Genomic DNA, 24,901 nt, shown 5'->3' with positions numbered 1-24,901 from the left:
GTCCATTACCGAATCTTGTTTTCATCCTATTATCATGTTAAGGCTGTTTCTGTTTATCGACCAATTATGCATTACCATACAACATACATACAAGAAACAAATTCTCTCTCTACCATATATATATATATATATATATATATATATATATAGATATATATATATATATATATATATAGATATATATATATATATATATATATATATATATATCTATATATATATATATATAATATATATATATATATATATATATATATATATATGTCTATGCAAACCATAACTAGAGAGGGAATTTCCCTGAGTTTGTTATTATTCCTTAAGGATATTATTTCCAAACACTTAATGCATTTTGTGCATCACTTACGTTTATTTCTGTTTGTAAATTCTTATTCAGGATCTGTGAAATGTTTGTCACTGTTGCTTAATTGTATAATAAATTAATTGTAAAATATCTTACTTAATGGCTCCAACAAGGAGCATCAGTTAATAGGGACAGATTGTATGTGGTCACACTGCCTGCTCGATATAATGGTTAAATCTCCCTCAACTGACACATTACTATCTTGGACATTTGAAGCACACATTCAATACAATATAGACCTCGATAGAATATGTTGGATCGTCACGGCTGCTATGCTTTTTATTCGAGGTCTAAACGAATTGACTGAATTTGGTTAAACAACAATCACAATGTATCTTGCAGTACGAGCCACAGAAGGAGCTTGTCCGTGGTTGCAAAAACCAAGCAGAAATAGTTGCGATGTCTCCCTCAAATCACAGTATGTTGCTTTGAGATAAACACATTGGATACAAGACAAAACTGAATAATCTCATCTCCCGAATGCATTTCATGTTAAGTATTGTTCTTTAGACTGGCCTGAAACCAGATAATACAACATTGGTTAAAATAGATATGTGAATATTTACCATGTATGCTAGTAGCTCATAACTAAAGATACACACACACACACAGACACACACACACACGCACACACACACACACAGACACACACACACACGCACACACACACACACAGACACACACACACACGCACACACACACACACACACACACACACACACGCACACACACACACACAGACTCTCATGTATGTATGTACGTATGTGTGTATATATATATATATATATATATAATATATATATAATATATATTATTAATGTTATTATTATTATTATATAATTGATGATGGGAACAGAAGATAGATTTGCCACTAGTCTTTATTCCATACGACGATCGTTTCCACTCAGTCTGAAACTGTCCGTCATGGGTAGGTTTTTGTGCATCTAATAGTGTTGCATCAATCTGTGCAGTTTGTGTCACGTCACATACATGCACGAATAAGGGGATGTCCCGCTAGATATACTGAGATCTTCTAGGCATGTTGTTCGAGCCTTCTGTAATATATACTATTTATATTATTGTATGGTATATATAATAAATATAATACATATTATTATATAATATATTCAAGATATATATATATATATATATATATATTATAGATATAGGGTAAATATTATTAATTTATAATTAATAAATTTCACCAAGTAGTTTCGGTATGGAAAGGAACCATATTCGGTAAAAACATATACAAGAAGTTTTATATATAATTATAACAATAATTAAGGGTTTAGCAACGAGTTGCTTAACCACATACCGAAAAATTTAGAAATAGCAGCCTAAAGACTGTTATTTCTTTTCGCTACTAAATATGACTCCACAGACAACACTCTCCGTAACTCACACAGGAAAAAAAAAGAAGGAAAATAATGAAATCAAGCAGTCTACGGTTAACCGAAGTCATATTTTGTAGCGAAAAGAAATAACAGCCTTTTGGCTGCTATTTCTAAATTTTTCGGTATGTGGTTAAGCAACTCGTTGATAAACCCTTAATTATATATATATAATATACATCTATCCCATGTATTTTCTGCGTATACGGTCTACTCAACCCTTGGTTACAGCTTACTGTTAATATCCCGATTTACTTATGAGGATAACTATGTTGATAAAAATTCAGAGATAAATGTGCAGTTATCAGGTCTGGGATGGATATGTTAATCATAGATTTATTTTCCAGCTTGACCAAGACTTATATACCCGGGTGCATAACTACATATCTTTGTCGATGCCGGTAAAATTCAGGATAGAGTGTAGTTGTATCTGCACCATAGAATCATATTGAACATTTAATCTGTTTAATGAAGATATATATATCTATGTATATAATAATATTCCGCAGAAATTTCGAGAGTATTTTTTCGTGCTACACTTTAGCAAAAGATCAATGATATAATATTTTAAAATTAATGTATTAATATAGAAAATGTATTATTTTATATATATTATTATATACAAAAAATAGCATCATGAAAATAACATAGCGGATATATCAAGCTATATACATTAAAATAAACATTATATATATATACCCTTTCCTTACACATACATCCATGTGTTTTGCGTAGTAAATACGTACATAAAATATATACAATATACATCATCTTCATCGACAGTTTGAGTGTTATTGGTTTTCAAACACGCCAATATCAATACACATTCATACACATATATCTGTAGGCACTTAAAATTGTACTTTAGGACACATAGACACACAGACATGTATATGTGTATATATATATATATATATATATATATACATACATATACTCACACACGCACACACACACACACACACACACACACACACACATATATATATATATATATATATATATATATATATATATGCGTGTTTGTGTGTGTGTGTATGGTGAAGAGAGTTAAGAAAAATATACCCCAAAACGCAATCGTGGCTAACTTGAAATATAATCTAGCTCGCTGGAGTCCAGCACTTTTGATTGAGTTGATCATTCTCCACTGTTCCCATTTCTGTAATCGTTCGTGTGCCATAAATAGTCAATTGTGTAATATCATTTACAAGTATCAAGTGTTTCTCCATAAAGCTTGTAAATTAACCCTGAAATATGCAGATATGTTTGCACCTTGTGGACGTTGTAATGGATATGAAATATGTTGAACCATTGGAAACATTTGTTGAAATCTTCAAAATCAATATTTGCCGTTCTTGAGTGGCAGCGAGGGTAAAATATCTTACGTACGAAACTTGAAGCAAACAATCTTTGATGAATCTTCAGAGTTTCGTACGTTGATCATCCATTTATTAATGCAACCCCAAAGTTAACACACATGAAGTAAAAATCATGGAAGCTATTGAGATTTAATCAGTGAATGAACGATATTCCCATGACCTTTTGCAGGAGTTTGAAAAACTTGCCAGTTTTTGTAATTTCATTCAGGAGATGAAATCGAAAAAGCCTTATAATTAGGGAACGTAACTGTTTCAAATACAACAAAAACAAATCAGAAGGAATTACGAAGAAATCTTAAAAACGACTCACCTTGAAAACTGTCATGTCTTCAATTCAAAATCATGTGTGCGCGTGTGTTTGTGTGTGCATGTGTACGCATGCATGCATGCATGCATTTATGTATTTATGTATTCTAGCTCCATCGCTAGAATTTGCATACAACAACGATAATTGTAGTGTGTTGGACTTTTGAAAACCTTGCAAAATATTTTTTCCCCTTCTTGGCAGTATTCGTAAAGTGCTTGCTGCTCAATTACTTTCTTTGACCAAACATCTTAGTCCTTTTAGATTGTCGCCTACCAATACAAAGATAACCAATTATACCAACAGGGTGGCTTGCTGGTTAAGCTGTTGCTGCGTTCATGATCATGAGATCGTGGGTTCGATTCTCGGACCGAGAGGTGCGTTATGTTCTTGTGCAAAATATTCCATCGCATGTTGCGATTTTCGACATCTGACCTGTGGGACATGGTGCGCCTGTGCAGGTAATGTCAATTTGATGGGGTGAGCTAATGAAACATTTGTACTGGATGTTCCTCAGGATATTGCAGAACTGTCTTTTTCGAGTGACAGGTTAACAAAAACAAAATCAGAGACGAGCAGCAGGCTTCGAAACAGTTTTCAGTAAGCATTCTCCTTCTCTTGGAAGAGATGATCAGATTTATCGGATAAATGACCTCCTGGACTATACATGAATTTTATTTTCTATCCACCACAATACGAAAGGAAAAAAAAACTACATCAGATGCGTAAATAGTTCGATGTAAAAGTTTCACGAATATTCCTTGAGTTAATACGCATTTATTCCACAGTGGAGGTGTTGCTTATTTTTACCAAAAATATACAAGTACTGTTCATATATCACTTTTGACGTTGAATAACTTCTATTGCAACAAATCCTGGAACAATTGTTGAATAGATATTTGTTAGTTGAAACTTTCCTAAGGTCTAATTTGACCGAATCATCTCTAGGATTGTAACCGTGCCCACCTAATATCTGACTCACTCCTCATTACGTTTCAATTTCAGAGTTGTCTCCCTTGCACTTCTTAAAAATAATTGCCATTTAAGTTAACGACCCATCTCTTCATTAGTAATGTCATATTAATTGACTAATCATTCGTTAGTTCATTGTATGACGTGCTTAACTATTTCAGCAATAACTATTTGAAAATGTGACTACAGGCATTTAACTTTATTAAAACAATCATCTTTAAATTTATATAAATTTGTAATTTGTGTTTAACTTCTTGCGTTAGAATATTCTTCTTTAGAGACGATCATCCTATTTCTTCTCAAGTGCAGATAAGCAGATAAAAATAACATAATGTTAAGGAAAATATGTAGTTAATCTGTATTTAGTTAAAAAAAACATTTGTTATATTGTATTATTACAAAACTATAACTTTTAACAATGTACGTTTGTTTTTTTTCTATTCTGTATCAAAATATATTCAGACTAAATCATCGACTCTTTATGGATTTCTTTCGCAGGCGCAGAGTATGTTTATGTGGAGAAAAGAAATTGCTTTGTTAATATAGTCTCAATGTTATTCTTGTCTTTATAATAGGGATTCAGTCATATGACTATCAGTCACGCTTCTGATCGGTTTGCAACATTTTCTCTGGTATTTGTATGACCGTTCACAAATGACGGTTCATGACTCCTGTGAACCAATAAACGATTAGCCCAGGTGAAAGCAAAATGAATGAGGATTCAACATTTTCGTTAAGTTAGCGTTCATGAAATCAAATATCAACTGATTAGATTCTGCTACACAAATATATTTGCTGGCTAAAAGGGGATTGAAGAGTTTATTAAAATTTTAACAATCTAGGGACGAATATAGATGGACGAGGTAAATACATCTTAAAACGGTTTACACACACACATACACTCCCATACACACACACAAATATACCCTCTGTTGTATGTATTTGTGTGAGCGTGTTTCGTGCGTGCATATATAATATATATATATATATATATATATATATATATATATATATATATATATATATATATACATACATATATACGTGCGTATATATATATATATATATATATATATATATATATATATATATATATATATATACATATACATACATACACACACACACATATGTATTAATACATATATATATGCATGTGTGTTTGCATGTATTTATGTATATATGTGTGTGTGTGTGTGTGTATATATGTGCGTGTGTGTGTGTGCACGTGAACACAATATTATATGAGTATTTGAATTCTGTTAAAATCTTTTTATTTTGTTGAATGTGCGAAAGACTCAACATGGACAACCTATTCAGTAAAAATCATTAAATAAAGGTCAATTTAAATGGTTATTTATCTTTTTCTATGATTATCTTTTCTTGAAATACCTTCATATTCTACTTCTTTTATCTAGGTATACCTATTTATAGTGATTCCCTTTGGAATAATTCTCTGAATAATATGCAACAAGCAACGCATTTTATATTTTGCTTTCTCTGCCAAGATTAGATTTACCCATTATTGCTAAGAATGATTCATAAAAGAATCGAAAAAACCAAAAACAACAACAAAACTGCCACTACTAATAATAATAACAATAATAATAATAATAATAATAATAATAATAATAATAATAATAATAATAATAATAATAGTAATAATAATAATCATAACAGAAGTATAAATTAAATGATTAAAACAAGAATATTTAGATAATTTGAAACATATTGAACAAATGATCGCTTGGATAGATTTTTCGAAATGTTACAGGCTAGCAGTCTCCCACGAGGCAACGCGTTTCATCTTTCTATGTTTTATTTTTAAAAAAGTTTAATGTTCTAAATTTATATACATGTATTTTTAATTATATACCACCACATGTGCCTACATATTTATGTTTGTTATTCATGGTCCTTTGAGCAAGTATTTGCTTAGAATTTAATTTAGAATAGCATCCTGTATAGATTATGTGTTATAGTGATATTTGGATGCATGGATGCATTATTGTGTGACTGCATCAATATATATCTTCGTGATGTGGATTGTATTGAAAAATCTCTCGATACAAATCGATAAACAATAAACCTCTAGTGTATATTCTTTTAGAATATACTCTTTTGCAGTTAACATTCTTTTCAATGATTCTCGTGCATTTTTGTTTGTTTTTTGTTTTCGTTTTCTCTTTAAATTAGAAGTTGTTCATATTTTCCTTTTCAATTTCAAAATAAATGAACAAATTTCTTCTGAATTTTGCGTAGAATTTCCATGTTTGCTGTTGGTACTCTATTCAATTACTACTAAAGAATTTCAAATTGTTTTTCTTTATTTGTAGCTGCTCTATTGCTTTTCATTTGAATTTGTATCGGGATGGTAGTTCAGGAATAAATCCATTTGTTTACTAATATGGCAGTTTCAAAGAATATTACAATAAATGTTTTCTATTCATACAAACTGAGTTTTGTTATAAAAAATGCATACTCATAGAGAAGATTCTATTAATCGTGCAATGGATTCATAGCGTCAGGAAGATTCGCAGACATCGGAGAGATTGCGCTAGAAGAAGCACAACGGAGATTATTATTTAACTAACTATTGGTTGTTATTTATCGAATTAAATTTTCAAAATTTGATTTAATTATATATTTAAAACCAATCAATCAAAATAACGAAGAGTATTGCTTTCTACATCGCAAAGACATACCTGTTCAGTATTTGCATGCATCACTTCTGAAACCGGCCTAGTCTTCAAAGACTTATGATCTACAGCCATTGATATGATAATTGACTACCTATATACACTTCTCTTCCAATAAAATGTTTGATATTTTTCGTTCATCTGTATCCTCGTACATCTTATATGTTGTGGCATGTAGGCTCAAGGTTGAGGAATTCGCCTGGGAAGAATGTTCTTTTTCTTTTGTACTATTATATATATAGCAAGACCAGAAATATAGAGAACTGCCTCGAACATAATGTAAAATATGTAACTTAATGCCAAATATCTTGCTAATTATGCAACTTTTCTACCGCTTTAGAAACATAAATAATAACGGGATCGATAAACTCAGTTTCTTCAATGCGATTAGTTCAAATTCTTACTCTTTTTATTTGCTTCATGAAACATATCGAATGCGCTACAAATGTTTGGAAATTTTTATTTTCTTTCTTCTGAATAATAGTAACGGTAGGGGCTGATAACAGATACTGTCGCGTTTGTGATGTAATATTGATGATATAAAGTGTATAAGAACGTATTTATAGTATTTTTATAATAAATATTCAGTGGAATTCTAACCAGTGTCTACGACTATTTCCTTTACTTAAGCTGGTAGGCAAGAGAGACGTTTGGCAGCCATTTCTTGCAAAGTCGATCGACAACGTAGATGCTCTCTTGTTGACTCAGTGTATTTATGGAGTATTAGTTATTGGAAATTTACGTGACCAGGAGAAAGGAATTACCATTGTATTAAGCTGAGAAAATGCATCATGTCTATTTTAGCTATAACAATATGAAGGATATAAAATTACTGAGATTTGATGGAGGTCAAAATTGTATTAGGTATCCTCAAATTTCGACGGATGTCAGCTAGTCACATCCAAGCATCTGTGTATATATTGGTAACATTCAGTTTGTTTAAGCAGTTTTTAAACCAGAAAAATGCGTTTTTGTTTCATCTGATATTAATGTCTGTAATCGAAAACAAGTTTTTAGCATATTCCTAGACGTGAGGTGTCTGTAAAATGTGATATTTCAATGGAAAGTGGCTTGAAATTTAGTTTAAAGTAATTTCCATAGCAATGAGTTATAATCAACACCATTGGTAGTCATTGCTGCTTTCCTTTGCATTTTAGCTTTTTGTAGTCATTTACGTCAACAATATATCGCATTAAATAGTATTAGGTGGAACATTTTTTACCCTTAATTTCTAAAGAAAGATTTTTATCTTTTAATCCGAATCTGAATTGAATATTATTTACTCCGTAAATTCTTTCTTATTTTGTTATTTTGAGACTCAAGTAGTATCAACCCACACTCCATTTCTGTATGGTTTAGAAGATGGTTTTAAATATGACTGTGACGCCAATAATTTCGAAGGAACAAAAATTCATTTAGATTATTTCCAGAATTCGAATATTCTAATTCTTAACTTTACTGCAAAACATTTGGAATTATTCTCCTAAATTTAAATGCATTTTCCTTATCTTCACTGAATTAGAAAATCGGAATGAAACCAGAATCACACGCACAGATATCTATCTAAACATTTGAATAAAAGAAGGATTAATGTTTGCTTAAGAATTATGTAGTTGCTTCATTAAATCATTTATTCTGTTTTGGGGACAGTTTTTATAAAAATAAAGAAAAAAATAACATTTCTACTCATTTCTACTCAATGCTGATACATTTTCGTTTTTCAATAATTTTCTCGCAAATTTACGAGATGCAAGAATCTAAGAGGAAATATTTATTTTAGATTGAATATTTTCGTTATCCAGTTTCATAGCAAGACTAAAATCCAGCTTATAATATTTAACGATTAGTTTGTATAACATCCTATGGTACTTCACTATAACTATATATATGAAATGCCTTCCTTCCTAGAAATAGATGATGTAGATCTATGATAAAGAAAATAAAGGGAATATCGAGATGAAAGAAATAAGAATATTTTTTAATGAACCTCATTAAATACGTAATCAGTATTTATGGTTAACGGGCAACAACCATAGCAACTGTATTTACATCTGAGACGAGAGGTTTTGGAAGTGAGTACTGGAAGCTAATGTCACATTTTTCTGAATTCAAAATGCTATTATATTTTAATTTTTATAGGAATTATGTGGAGTGGAATATTGAAATAGAAGTGTCTTGGGTACAAGCACTATCGGGTGATACAATAATACCAAGTTATTTTTAGTCCTAATTTGGTCCTGTCAGAGCAGATATATGAACATGCATTTCTGGCTCTGACAAACCTGTCTCTTGCAATATTTTATCTCGAGCAATATGATAAACTGCAATACGATAACAAGTGTGCTTTAAGAGACTGAATGTTGTTTTTTATATATATTTCACGTGATGCGTGAGTGACCTCGTTTACTTTGCTTTATGGAACCCACATTGGTTTGTTTTGCAGTGTCTACAAAGAGGTGTCTTGGAACAATATTTACTTTTCAATTCATCCTCAGTCTGGACAATGTTCAGAGCCGTCGGAGGAAAATAAGTAAAAGAGATATATTCTTGGATTCTTTTACAGGTTTCAGTCATTTGACTGCGGCCATGCTGGAGCACCTCCTTTAGTCGAGCAAATCGAACCGAGTGCTTATTCTTTGTAAGCTTAGTTCTTATTCTATCTCTTTCGCCGAACCGCTAAGTTACGGGGTCGTAAACACTGCAGCATCAGTTGTCAAGCGATGTTGGGGGACAAACATACACACACATGCAAATATCTATCTATCTATCTATCTATCTATCTATCTATCTATCTATCTATCTATCTATCTATCTATCTATCTATCTATTACTATATCTATATATGTATATGTATATATATATATATATATATATATATATATATATATATATACGACGGGCTTCTTCAGTTTCTGTCTGCCAAATCCACTTACAAAGCTTTGGTCGGCCCAAGGCTATAGTAGAAGACACTTGCCGAAGGTGCCACGCAATAGGACTGAATCCGGAACCATGTGGTTGGTTTGCAAGCTACTTACGACGCAGCCACTCCGACGCATATATATATATATATATATATATATATATATATATATTATATATATATATACGACGGGCTTCTTTCAGTTTCTGTCTGCCAAATCCACTTACAAAGCTTTGGTCGGCCCAAGGCTATAGTAGAAGACACTTGCCGAAGGTGCCACGCAATAGGACTGAATCCGGAACCATGTGGTTGGTTTGCAAGCTACTTACGACGCAGCCACTCCGACGCATATATATATATATATATATATAATATATATATATATATATATATATATGTGCATATATATAAGTGAAAAAGTTAGAATCAACATGGAGTACGTTTGAACATTCATTTACAATCACTACAATTGTTTCTACGCAACTTATATCTTATTGACTCAAACTTTTTCAATTCTCTATTCACACGCTACAGAAACTCAAACTCAAATCTAGAAGTACGTATAATACTGGATAGCACAGGGTAAAATCTAGAGGTAGACAAGCTTTATACTGTACTCTACATCATTGTTAACAGAATATAACATAACTATATATATATATATATAAATGAATGTTTTTATATATAATGAACGTGAAATACAGGAAGGGACGAACACGGAACACAGACAAATCATTCGAAGCCTTCAATCTTCAGTCAGACACCGAATCATCATAGCAAATTTCGGCTGTTCAATTCTGATGTTTGCTCCAACTCGGCCAGCCCCAAGAAAAAAAACTAAGCTGTAAGCATTAGATTTCTTGGTAGAAGACAGGAATGTGAACGCACAAGACGGATGTGAATACAAGAGACGAAAACGAAATTGAAAACAGTAATGAATAAACAAAATATATATAACGGTGGTTGTCATACGACTTTAGACCAAATGAGACAAAACCAACAACAACAACATAGCTGGCGTAGAAATAATTACCGTTTCGGTAGCGGGGACACATGTTGGTCGAGATACGAAGGCCAACAGAATGGTTTAAGAAGCAGCAGGTCGCAGGAGAGAGAGAAAGAGAGACAGAGAGAGAGGGAATCAAAGAGGGTGGAAGGCAGGGGACAGAATCAGTGACCAAGAGAAAAGGAGAAAGAAGGGATTAAGGAGGATGGGAGGAAGAGGGGAGGAGGATGGGAGGAAGAGAGGGGAAGAATCGGAGGGCGCCAAAAAGTTTGGTGAAGAAGCAATGGCGGGTAGAAAAGACAGTGTGTATAGAAGTCGTGCAGGGTTTAAAATTGGACAAACAAACGGGGGGGGGGTGCACGTAACGCCGCAATAATATAAGAATGAATGTTTTTATATATAATGAACGTGAAATACAGGAAGGGACGAACACGGAACACAGACAAATCATTCGAAGCCTTCAATCTTCAGTCAGACACCGAATCATCATAGCAAATTTCGGCTGTTCAATTCTGATATTTGCTCCAACTCGGCCAGCCCCAAGAAAAAAAACTAAGCTGTAAGCATTAGATTTCTTGGTAGAAGACAGGAATGTGAACGCACAAGACGGATGTGAATACAAGAGACGAAAACGAAATTGAAAACAGTAATGAATAAACAAAATATATATAACGGTGGTTGTCATACGACTTTAGACCATATATATATATATATATATATATATATATATTATATATATATATATATATATATATATATATATATATATATATATATATATATATATATATATATATATATATATATATATATATATATATGTGTGTGTGTGTGTGTGTGGTGTGTGTGTGTGTGTGGAGGCGCAATGGCCCAGTAGTTAGGGCACCGGACTCGCGGTTGTAGGATCGCGGTTTCGATTCCCAGACCGGGCGTTGTGAGTGTTTATTGAGTGAAAACACCTAAAGCGCCACGCGGCTCCGGCAGGAGGTGGTGGCGATCCCTGCTGTACTCTTTCGACACAACTTTCTCTCACTCTTTCTTCTGTTGGCCTGCTCACTTAGCCAGCGGGGTGGCGTCATTTGAAGGCTAAAACAATGCGAAACGCATTGTGACCAGCGATGTGTAGCAGCATCTGATAGCCTGGTCGGTCACGGTGATCATGGTGATATATATATATATATATATATATATATATATATATACAATTAAGGATATGCATATATATTCGCAATATTTTAAACATTTAATAAATTAAAGCTGTTTAAATTAAAGTGTTTAAATTTAGTCACTGTTGAAGATCTTGACGTCCGCTGCCGCTTTTAGGTTAACCCTGTCATCCTACTTTTATGATTTAGCAGTTGGAGACACGATGCAGCATTATGACAGCTGGAGATTAATGTTTCAGCTAGAGATTGCCGCACGTTATGAAAGAATAACAGCTTGAGCCTTGAACAGGCAGCCGTGTCTTTAGGTACCAGTCACTGCATGTTGTATTTTGATTAGCCTGCCTGATACAACGTTTTATGGGTAAACAGAAAACAAACTGCATGAGTATTATACGCTACTAATTTACAATTACCTAAAACCTCTCAGATGGTTGAGCGCCCTGATAAAAGCTATGTGAAGTAGCACTCTGTCGAGTCAGTTTAAACAGGACACACCCTGGAAGCCCGCTGGAATGTTTACTCTTTGTCAGCTGTTACGAATGGCGACTGGTTTCATAGCAGCTACGTTTGCTATTAGGTTTATACTGCAGTTTTTAATTTCTATGGAAAATATTGAATACTACGGACTTGTCGAGTGTTTTACACTGTTCACCGTCGTGATTAGTAACTCTATAACCGACAGGATTAAGGATTAATGGAATAATTTGTTGCAAATATTATTTTAATTTTTTGATATGATCTGTGGAGTCTTCTTGAGTGACAGACATTGCTTTAAATAGAAAGTCCAATTCACGTTGGCATGTTTTTCGTGTAATTTAGATTGAGAGCCAGTTTTAAAGCAGATCCCTATCAAACTGTTTAATACAATCAAGTTGTATTATTATTATTATTATTATTATTATTATTATTATTATTATTATTATTATTATTATTATTATTATTATTATTATTTATAGTTTCTTTTCACTATAGCTTTATTTCAGCCGCCTTGGTACCGTGCATCCTCCGGAGGCCAAGTATAGCAAGAGCACTTTTGTTTTGCTATGTATGCTAAAAGTATCACCACATTTATTCCATTTTAGATGGCGAATGCTTTCCGTAGTACATGGGCTGAACCCATCAAATACAGTCTATCGGTGTCCTCTTAGGGTGGAATGCTCCGTGTATTGTCAACATTTTCTGGTCTTGGTATCCATTTTCTTCACTTCTCTCTTTTGTCATTTTAAAATCCTCACTCCATACCGAAGTGATGCTCTCGCCCACGTATCATTTTCGTCAGTTTTGAGCGTAAATGCTCCATCCTCAGCTGCTTTTTTATTTCCTTTTCCATTATCTCGTTGAACTCCAGTACACCAAGGTATTCATATCCATCAGTTTCAATTTGTTTAATCAAGTCTCTATTCGGTAATTCTATTCGTGCTAGGGACTATACCTTGCTTCTCTTCAGGTAGATTAGTCCGTACTTGTTGAGTCCAAATTCTATTCTAATGTCAATACTAAAACAGTGGACTGTGTTCATAAAGGAACTCACTTATGTCTCAAGTTTGCCGTACAGTTTCAAATCATCCATTAAGAGGAGGTGGTTGATTGTTTGGGATTTTCCATTGCCCTTTTGACCACTCTTCTATGCGGGTCAGGTCTTTACGAATAGTTAGAATACTATAGACATCTGTACATCATTGTATGTCTTGGAAAATAAAGTAGCTAAATTCTCCTCAAAGTGTACCCAACTCTCTTAAAATATGGCAACACACAATTCAGGTAATAATCCTTGGTGCTATATATGGAAAATAAAGCCGGACCCTTTTTTTTATAATTTCAGATCTTTTCTATCAGGTTTGGCTCGGGGTTGAATAACAAAGACTGTAGAAGGATGAAAAGTAAAATCGATTTTGACTCTATTTGAACTCGTAACGTATTCTATATGAAAGTGTTTTATAGGAATCCTTTAGCGCAGTACTTTAGTTTTGGCTATTGTGACCACCTTATTGATTTCTGTATATCTGCGATGGTGGTGGTAGTGGGAGGTTTCCATTGTTTTGGTATCGCCTTTGTCGATCTCACAACTTGATTGAATGTAACATAGTCTCTTACTACGTTTAATTTGACGCTGTGCTGTTTTTACCACGCGTCGGCATTATAAACTGACTGCTGTTTCCTTACAATTTTCATTGCTTTGGATTACAAAATTCCATTCTTCCAAAATGTTATTATATAAAGTTAGACATGAAATTACTTAGAGGGAGGCTTTGAGAAAATTGAGATAATTTCTAAATGGCAGTTATTTCGATACTTTTTTATTATTAATTTTGGAGTCGATTAAATCGATTATGTTCCACCATCTCCCAAAATTTTGGCCTTCTGCCAATACAAGAAATCTTTATCTTATAGCCTAACACCTTAATGCTACCCGTTTTTTCCTAATTACTCTAATTTCAGTTGCTAAGTGATTGGTTTAATGAGACAATATGTCTTTTCATTTTGTGGTATTCATTTCTTGCGAGGAGACTATTACTTTGTATTTTTATATGGTCCCCGTCGATCAGGGTAGATTATGTATCGTATATCTGGATAGGCCTAGACAAGATTGGTTTCTGAGGAAGACTGACAGTCGCTCATACACGCAAAATTCTCCCACCCCACTGAAAGCATGAAAGACAAATTTCACGTCGACGAGATTTGAACTTGAAGATAGTCGAAGCAAATGGATTTTAAGATTTGGTTCATTGTGTTTAATGAGAGTATGGATAAAAATAGAAAGGGTAAATTTTGTAGCGATTGGATGACAATGAATCGGAATAAGAAAGTATATAATGTATAGATAAGATTGATAAAAAGAACAAGTAGTATGAGCAAGAATGAGGAGCTGTTCTTTATTTTTTTTAAATATTCATTTGTTAATATATATTTCTTTACTGCCCACTAAACATAGAGGGGACAAACAAGGACAGACAAAGGCATTAAGTCGATTACATCGGCCCCAGTGCGAAACTGGTACTTTATTTATCGACCCCGAAAAGATGAAAGGCAAAGTCGACCTCTGCGGAATTTGAACTCAGAACGTAACGACAGACGAAATACCGCTAAGCATTTCGTCCGGCACGCTAACGTTTCTGCCAGCTCGCCACCTTTTCAATTGTTAATATATGCATCGGTTGAATGCTGTATTGCAGATGACTTTAATTAAAACAATCAATATACTAAGACAGGATTTAAACTATAAATCTGTTAGTTGATTTTACATAACAGAGACAAGTTTTACTTTCTCAGCAAGATATTTATAGTAGAATTAACACTTAACATTTTCGTAGATGCTATGTTTTCCATGATTCTTGAGCAATACAAGTGTTAACACCAATTCTATACGATGTGTAATTACGATCGCTATAGAATAAAATAGATTATTTAATTTAACGGAGAAATTAGATTACTTTAACAATATTTACTGAAATTTGTTAAATTACTTCTTGATGTAGATTAAGTTGTATAGATGGCGTTGTTCTGTAGAAATAAGCTTTAGGCTAAGTCGAGTTTGCAACCTAGTTTCGAATCCATTTGTAGACAATTTTCCTTAATTCGTAGGTACCCTTAGGAAAGGTGTCCATAATTCAAATAGCTATTCTTCTGAAGAGTACAACTAGCGCAGTTCTGTAGAAATTAGCTTCAAGCTAAGGTGAGTTTGCATCCGAGTGGCAAACTAGGTTACGAACTTGTGCCCTTAGAAGAAGTATCGGTAACTCACATAGCTATTCTAAAATGCACAAACTTGAAATGTTTAAAACAAAACTACACATTGGCTAATAAGTGTTTTGAATGCATTGAGAAGAAAAGGTCCATTGTATTGTGATTTGCTCGCAGTCAGCAAAGCTGATTTCAATTTTCAGTTGTATCCTGATTGTGTCATATACGAACCTGAAAATAATTCCAAATATACTTTAGCTAATGTATTTCACAATCTTGATAATTCTGAGTTATTAGAGTCTTTCTAAATTATTGATATAAACTTAGTATATCATTATAATATCTCAATAAACTCAACCTAAATAATCCTCTCACTATTAAATAAGACACAAGCAATACCAAGGAATATGCAATAAAAATTAGCGGAAAAGGATGCATTTCACAAAATGTTATAGAAAATAAAATGTAATTAGGGAGTTCCAGTGGTGGTTACGTAGATAAATAGATATATAAGGAACTATGTTTCGCTGAAACTGTGTAAACTAATGAAGTGTATTGGTTCTTTTTATATAACAAGTGCTGGTGTTGTTAATGACAAACTTGAAGCAATTGTATCAATATGAATCGTAATGCTGTTGCAGTCATACTAAACCACAGAAATGCAGGAGAGAAAATATTCTTATATGGAAGAAAAAACCTAAGAGATGCCAGCGAGGATTTTGCGTGATTCATTTTGTTACGTATATCCGCAGATAAACTTCATATAATGGGAATGAATTATAATTAAATAACCTGTTAGATATATATATGTAGTTATATAATAAACAACAATCCCAAAAGTTTTCTTGGGATGTACTTTTGAATGAATGCGCGTGCGCATTGTGTGTATATATGCATGTATAACAAAAATGCACACATGTATGTATACACATACATATGGGCTGTAGCACAGTGCAAAAAGTTCAATTTGCATCTCCTTTGTCCCAGGTTTGATCAAACCTGCGCAAGAATTCTTGTCTTCAAATGTACAAATCCATGTGTGTGTGTGTGTGTGTGTGTGTATGTGTACATTTGTACACACACACACACGCACATACGCACGCACACACATTACGCAAAATTCCCTTGCGGTAGTTGTTTTAGCACTCTACGTTTCGAGTTCAAAATCACGTTGATTTGGACAGAGGACAATCGATATGGTTAAAACGGTGAAACGAGTTGTGTTACAAGTTCTTTGCCTTTTGCCGGCAACATCTTCCACAACACTGGAACCGAGGAGTATTGCTTTTATAGCAAGTTGATGAATGTAGTTCATGCAATTGAAAAACAAAACGCATTATTTATGGGATGACCCAATATATATACGTGTATAAATATGTGTATATATATATATATATATATATATATATATATATATATATATATATATATACTGAGGCTCGCAGTAACTGAGGAAACAAGACAACATAGTCGTCCTCTTGCTTTTTGTTTCCCCAAGAAAGAGAGAGCATCGACGTGGTTACTCTATTGCACTTTGTCGCCGTCAGTATGAAAAGATCTCGTTGAATAAAGCAGTCGAAGGTGAATATCTTTGATCCACTGCAGTTCACCTTGGACTAATCGAAACGAATTTGGACATTAAGAAAGTGTGCGTACGCTTGCTAATGATGCTTAAATGATAGACAAAATCCTCATCATCCTATGCGTTATACTTCGTTGGAGAATATTGTTAGGATACATCCAGAAAGAAGTCAGTGGTAAGAGATCGAACAACATACCGACAAAAATTTCTGATGGAATATTTTAGATTTGTTAAATGAAGTCCGGCAAAGTCAACACAGCAACCTCAGAGACTTGTTGACGGTTTTCACTATGTTCTTAGTTTCAGGAAGTGACATGAAGTAGTTATTTGTAACAATTCCTGTGCAACACGAATCTGCCAGTGAATTGCACGATAAGAATTAAAATAATTTTTATTTTAATATTCCTCTTTCATGAAGCTCACGAAAACAACAAAATGTCTTTTCATATATGAAAAATAATTATTATACAATATTTCCTTCACAATATGGTGTCTGAATTCAATATATTTCATTAGTGCCATTAATTCAATGTATAAAACTGGAGAAACAATATTTGGAAAGCCATTGTGACTTTTGATGCAGGTGCACAAATCAACGGCTCCGGTCCAAAATTTTTAATTAATGGTTTTTTTAAAAATTAGATTTTAAACAAACTGAAGTAGGAGGCAAAATTACAAGTACGTAATATTTCTATGTTGAATGCTGACCGAAGAAATATGACATTGATGTGTAAATGTTGTAAAACAGGACATGTTAAATCCCCGTTTTGACTAGTTTTTCATCGATAACTTAATATTGCATACGGTGTGAGAGAAGGTGGTGTTCATCCATCACGCAATGCTGTACTTCTACGGCAGGTTTATTCTTTCCCAGATAGTGAATGTAGAGCAGTGTACCCCGTTCAATGTGGAGCATGTATGGCAATTTGGCGAGGTGAGCCTTGTAATGTCCATATAAACAATCGGCGCCACGTCTTTCTTTAGCTCTAGTAAATAGTACAACTTACATGCCGCCTTGTTTGTGCCTTTGAAATGGAATGTAACAATGCATAATACTAACAATTTCCGAATCACTTACGGTTGTCCTGTTTATTGAAAGTTACAGAAAATAAAAGGTTAATAATCAAATCTAGAGAGAATAGAGAAAGAGAGAGAGGGTGGGTGGGTGGTGGTGAGTGAGAGAGTATGTGCATTTGTTTGTGCATGGGAAGAGAACATTTCTAAGAGTTTGGTTTAATTTGCACAACTCTATGGGATACAGTTTTGAATACCATTTAACACACGAGGTGGATGGCTATAGACATCTTACAGTGATCGTTGAAAGTATTTTAATAGCTAAAACAAAAATGCGAACTGTTCCAGTGGGTTAGTGAAAATAAATTAAATATATACCAATCACGTATGTTGCATTAAAGGAAACCGATAATCATCAATGTGCAAGCAAGTTATTTATACCCATAATCAATTGAAATACTGATATCTAATTTGAGTCGGAAGTCAAAGTGATGTCGGATTGCAACTATAATTATAGTATTTCTTCTTTGGGAGATGTGCTAATATGCATTTTGATTCATTACTCTACTCTGATAAAACAAAGTCTGAACTCTTATTTACAGCCAGCTTCCACCAGGCAAGAGAATTAAAAGAAATTCGTGCTACTTGTAAGCGATCGAATATGGATTTTTTTTACTCTAGAAAGTATGCTAAGAAAATCTTACTTTTAATTTTTCGCTACATTCGAAAATTGATGAGTGATGCGGGGACTTAAGTATATTGCATCTTTCTGATAGTTTTATTCTCTATTTATTTCTATTAATTTCAACTATGTCTTTCTCCTCTCTTTGCTTCCTATCTCTTTCGGTATCCTTCTCAATCGCTTTAGTTTTCTATCTCATTCTCTTCTTTACAACTTAACTATCGATTCGCTAAAACTTTGCCAAACCCAGCATAATGGAAGTGGAAAGAAAAACAACAACGGCCGCCTCACAAAATGAACAAACACAAAACCTACAAACCATAAGACAACGGCAACAACAACCACCTCTGAACCGATCATTATCTGATGGAATGTGTGATTTTAATAGTAACTCTGGAAAAAAGAAAATCATTGAGAGGCAAACACTTTCTTCTGGCGTTTGGCCTCTGAATGAAGAAATGAAACAACGCGAAAGATCACGAGAATCAGAAATATCGAGCGGGAGTCAACAGTTATTATCTACTGCATGTCTATCATTTACGTAAACATGTGTGTGTATTTTGGCATACGTGTCTGTGTAAGTGTATGCCACACACACACACACAAACATACACACACACACACATCTTCCAAGTATACGCGTTCACACAGATGCGAGCGCATAAACACACACATACATACACATCATGTAACCTTCAAAATACAATACAAAGATTTGAAATTTTGACAGATTACATTTTTTTGTTTAAGGTTTGTTTATTGACGTATTTCGATACAATGGAGTTCTTGTGCGTGTGGGTGGATGTTGTATTATCTTCTTTCTTTTTTTTGTTCACAGTTGGGATTATCCTCGGCGTGATCCGTCACCACTTTACATCTAATCACTCGTATCATATCTTTTATATTGGCTTTTAACCGTCGCAATATCGTGGAGAATAAACTCAGAAAACGAGAACATTTCTTGCTACGAATTAATGTCATATGAAAAGTGGGCGAGTGTCTGTTTTATCAAATTGTGTCTGAAACTGTACTGATATGGACAAGAATATAATAGAAAACGGAAGTAGCTTTGAAATATAACGCAGGAATTTTGCTTTATACTATACAAATATATAACATGCATATATATATATATATATATATATATATATATATATATATATATATATATATATATATATATATATATATTTCTTTTGCTTGTTTCAGTCATTTGACTGCGGTCAAGCTGGAGTACTACGTTAAAGGGTTTTCGTCGAAGAAATCGACTCCGGGACTTATGTTTTGTAAACCAAGTAGTTATTCTATCGGACTCTATTTCCCGAACCGTACCGTTAAGTGACGGGACGTAAATACACCAACACTGGTTTTCGAGCGATAGTGGAGGACAAACACAGACACAAACACACACATACGAACACATGCGACGGGCTTCTTTTGCTCACAAAACATCATGGTTTAACAAAAGGAATCTCGGCGTAGCTCTTATTATTTCTTTTTACAGAAAATCTGAACCTCAATTGGCCAAACATTAAAAAAAAATCAAAATGTAGTAGGTTCTCATTAACCGATTGTCCACGGACACCAAAATAAAATTTGGTGATGCCAAATAGGTATTTTTTGTTTGTAAATCATGCCAGACTTGTTCTTTCCATAATAAATATGGACGACTTGACGATTTAGGCGAGAAAAAATATCTTGGACAGGTGATGACAAAAAATAAATCTTTCAAGACACAGAAGAAAATATGGAATTCTATGGTTACAGAAGAATCTTTGGCACTTGTGATTGACCTTTTTAATTGGTCATTACTGAAACTAAGTTGGATACATTTAGGAATTCGAAAACTGGTTAGTGTTACTGGAAATTATAACACTAATGGGGATTTAGATTAGGCAAACCACACGAGGAAGGTAGCTGTGTTCTTAATCCTGTTCTCGCATCTTATAATACAGGGATTTTAAGCATAAAACAACACCAGATGGTAGTTTCCAAAGTAATAGTGTTATTGACAGGCTCTTTCTCAGATGCAAGGAGAGATGCACAAGATCAGTGTATAGATAAATTTCCAGCATCATGTTTAAAAAAATGACCTCCATAAGGAGAGCGGAATGGGGATCCACATACCACGAACACACACACACACACACACACACACACACACACACACACACACACACACACACACACACACACACACAAACACACACAAATACACACACACACACACAATCTTCATTCCATGTTTCAAGCTGGCATGAGTAAGAAAGATTGTCGAAATGCAATAATTGCATTTTGCTCCAGTGTCTGCTTCGGCAGGTGTGGTCCTGATTTTAGGGCTAGGTATCCTTCCTGATGCCTATATACAGATACGTGAAGGCGGCGAGCTGGCAGACACGTTAGTGCGCCGGGCGAAATGCTTAGCGGTATTTCGTCTGTCGTTACGTTTTGAGTTAAAATTCCGCAGAGGTCGACTATGCCTTTCATCCTTTCGGGGTCGATAAATTAAGTACCAGTTACGCACTGGGGTCGATTTAATCGACTTAATCCCTTTGTCTGTCCTTGTTTGTCCCCTCTATGTTTAGCCCCTTGTGGGTAATAAAGAAATATATATACAGATACGTCTGTGTTCACACACACACACGCGCTCAAAGATATTGTGCATGACCAAAGAGTTAAGACATCCTGGAATAATTTGTTTTACAAGCAAACCCCAGCAGATAGTTAATAACTATGTGTAGGCGATAGACTATTTCATTAAATATGTAAGTTCTTTAATTTATAAAATTAAGAGAATTATCTGCTCGAATGGAGATCCAATTTCAAGACTAAACAGGGAAGTAGTTGCTGCAGCTAACGTTCTTATTTCTAAAGAAAAAATAAACGAAGAGAAACATTATCGTGTTACATTCTAGAATAGCGTCATAGATAATATTTGTGTGAGCGTAAAATTACAACGGATGTATAGCATTTTAAGATTTACATAGATAATAGAATATCAATATTGCCTCCGGCAAATCCAAAACCTTGATTCCTTCACATTAGTCTGTGATGGCCCCTGTTTTCGTGCAGGGAGTTCACATGAACAAGAAATATATTAATCCGCAAAAATGCACATGTATATATGTTTCTGTTTGTGCGCGCGAACACACACACACATACATATGTAAATGTGGAATGACAAGAATGAGTTCTCAACACTGCATTGGTGGATAGAATTTCTTTATTTGTGTGTTAAAGCTACCATTGGCTACATGTTAAGAAACATATCTTAATATCTTAATTCTTCGATCACATGTTGGAATGCTGTCCGTCTCCATCTCCATTTTGTGTATGTACTTATATATACACATACAGAAACTGTCTCGTCTATGCATGTGTTTGTTCTTGAGCAAGACACTTTATTTCATGTTGCTCCAGTTCACTCAGCTTTACAAATGGGTTGCAGCGTCACTGGTGCCAAGCTGTATCGGCCTTTGCCTTTCCCTTGGATAACATCAGTGGCGTTTGAGAGGGGAGGGTGGTATGCATGGACAACTGCTGGTCTTCCATAAACAACCTTGCCCGGACTTGAACCTCGGAGATGAACTTTCTAGGTCCATGGTCATTCATGACCGAAGGGGATCTTTACAGTTTTTTAATATATATATATATATATATTATATATATATATATATATATATATATATATATATATATATATACTAGCAGTATCGCCCGGCGTTGCTCGGGTTTGTAAGGGAAATAACTATATAAGCATTTTTAGAGATGTAAAGTATAATAGCCATCTCAATATGCCTAACCACAAAGGGGTGGGGTGTTACTGTAGCTTTTTACGTTCTGAGATTTAATAATAAATTTTTAGAGAGTTACTTCCCTTATATATGCCAAAAATGCATTAAAAATGGGAAAAATTTATGGTAATTTTTTTTTAATCGTAGACTCATCGTAGACGCGCGCTAATACCCAGAAGGGTTCGATATGAATCACGACTATAAGATACTCGGTTTTGGTTAACCCCTTACCCAACAATTATTTTGAAATTAAATGTATTTTTTCAGACATATTTTTTAATTCTTTTATTTTACTATGTTTTGAATGGTGATTTCGAGGTATATTTAAAACCTTATTTATTATGAATTTTAATTCAATAATATTGATTTTAAGTTACCGCTTTGGGCAGAAACGAGTTAACCCGTTTTTTTCATAAATCATATTACTTTTAGAAAAAATCATGTTATTTTATTTGGTTATCGACATGGTGGGGTTATAATATAAAGGTATAAAAAAAAAACAACGTAAAAACAAAGTGAATACTTCTATTCATAAAATGTGCCTTCCAACCCTTCGACTGTCTCCAGGTGACTAAATCATACTCGGTCTTCAATGCCTTACTCAAGCGAAAGGTGGCAGAAATCGTCACTGCCAGACGTATAAAGTGAGCGAATATACTCGTATATGTCAAAAATGAGTTTATAATAGACAAAGGAACTCGTTTGCTGTCGATTTTGGCGAGTCTATCTTTTGACGAGTTAACTCGCCAGAGATAGAAAAAAAACGATTTCTGTCAAAACGCATATATTCGTTTCTGCTGGGTAAGGGGTTAAACTGCACCGCAAATGTGGGAGTAGTTAGGAATCTAAATCGTAGGAGACAGACAGCACACAACCTCTCTTTTATATATAAAGATATGAAGTGTGTATGTGTGTTGATGGGGCGGCTATCATTCCCAAGATGAAGGAATCATCATATATGTATATGAAAATATATGTGTGTATCTATAAATATAATAATTATATAATAGTTATATATATACGGTGTTCCAGTATGACCACAGCGTTTCTATTGAAACGTGTACAAGAATACGCCTCTCCCACACACACACATATGAACCACATATCAACATAGCAGCAAAATATGATGTTTTGCAGTGGGTGGGATGCGATTTACGGGAGGATTTCGTGACCTGACTTTGTTGTATGTTTGCCACACACATAGACACCTGTTTAGCAAATGTGATTGCTGGTGAGGACGGCTTGATGACACGTGCCACATTTTCGCTAATTGTTTATTGACGCCTGTGTTGTCGCGTTAGAGACAGACACATTCTCAGCTCTCCTATCCTCTACTCAGCGGAACAGCGAGAATGTCTCCACTAGAAGGAGAGAAAACGTGGTACTCCCTATAGTTAAATAGCCTTGCACAAGTTGAAGGTTCCTCAAGGGCACAACACTCTGCCCTACTATGGAATTGACTCTATCATCGTTTGCTCAAAAGCTGAAAACACAACCACCCACACTTAAATGAATGCATATGTTTGTGTGTTTAATGTATTAGATTTAACAATCCCTATCGGTGATTTTGATTTGTTTTTTTTTTCCTTTTAATTCATTTTGTATCCTTAAAAGTTTTAATCCCGGTCAGTTTTAAGAGATTTTATATAGATTATTAAAAAAAAAATCTCTTTTATTTTTTCCTCGCAGATCAAAATTGTTGAATCATCACATCTATTGTTTTCCATCATTTAATATTAAGCTTTTTGGTTTTATGAGATATTTTGTAATGAAAAGATAAGATCAAATCAGGTCATCGTGATAGTGGAGAGAGTGTCAGAGATTAAAGATAACAGGAAGAGACGTCACTTTTTTATTCTAATAGCGGATAATTAGAATGAGATCAACCTAAATAGGAATGGTAGCAATCGCCACAGACACTGTAATAATTTCATTCTCTCCTCTCGT

General features: G+C 34.0%; 1 protein-coding gene across 6 annotated transcripts in view; it reads left to right on the top strand.

The window, feature by feature from the left end:
- Nucleotides 1–24,901, top strand: part of LOC115214792 (receptor-type tyrosine-protein phosphatase T) — a 426,610-nt gene that overhangs the window by 819 nt on the left and 400,890 nt on the right. The window lies entirely within an intron of this gene.

The sequence above is a fragment of the Octopus sinensis genome, linkage group LG8, assembly GCF_006345805.1.
Source record: "Octopus sinensis linkage group LG8, ASM634580v1, whole genome shotgun sequence".
NCBI lineage: Eukaryota > Metazoa > Mollusca > Cephalopoda > Octopoda > Octopodidae > Octopus > Octopus sinensis.
Note: the sequence above shows the minus strand (reverse complement) of the source record. Positions and strands in the feature narration are given on the sequence as shown.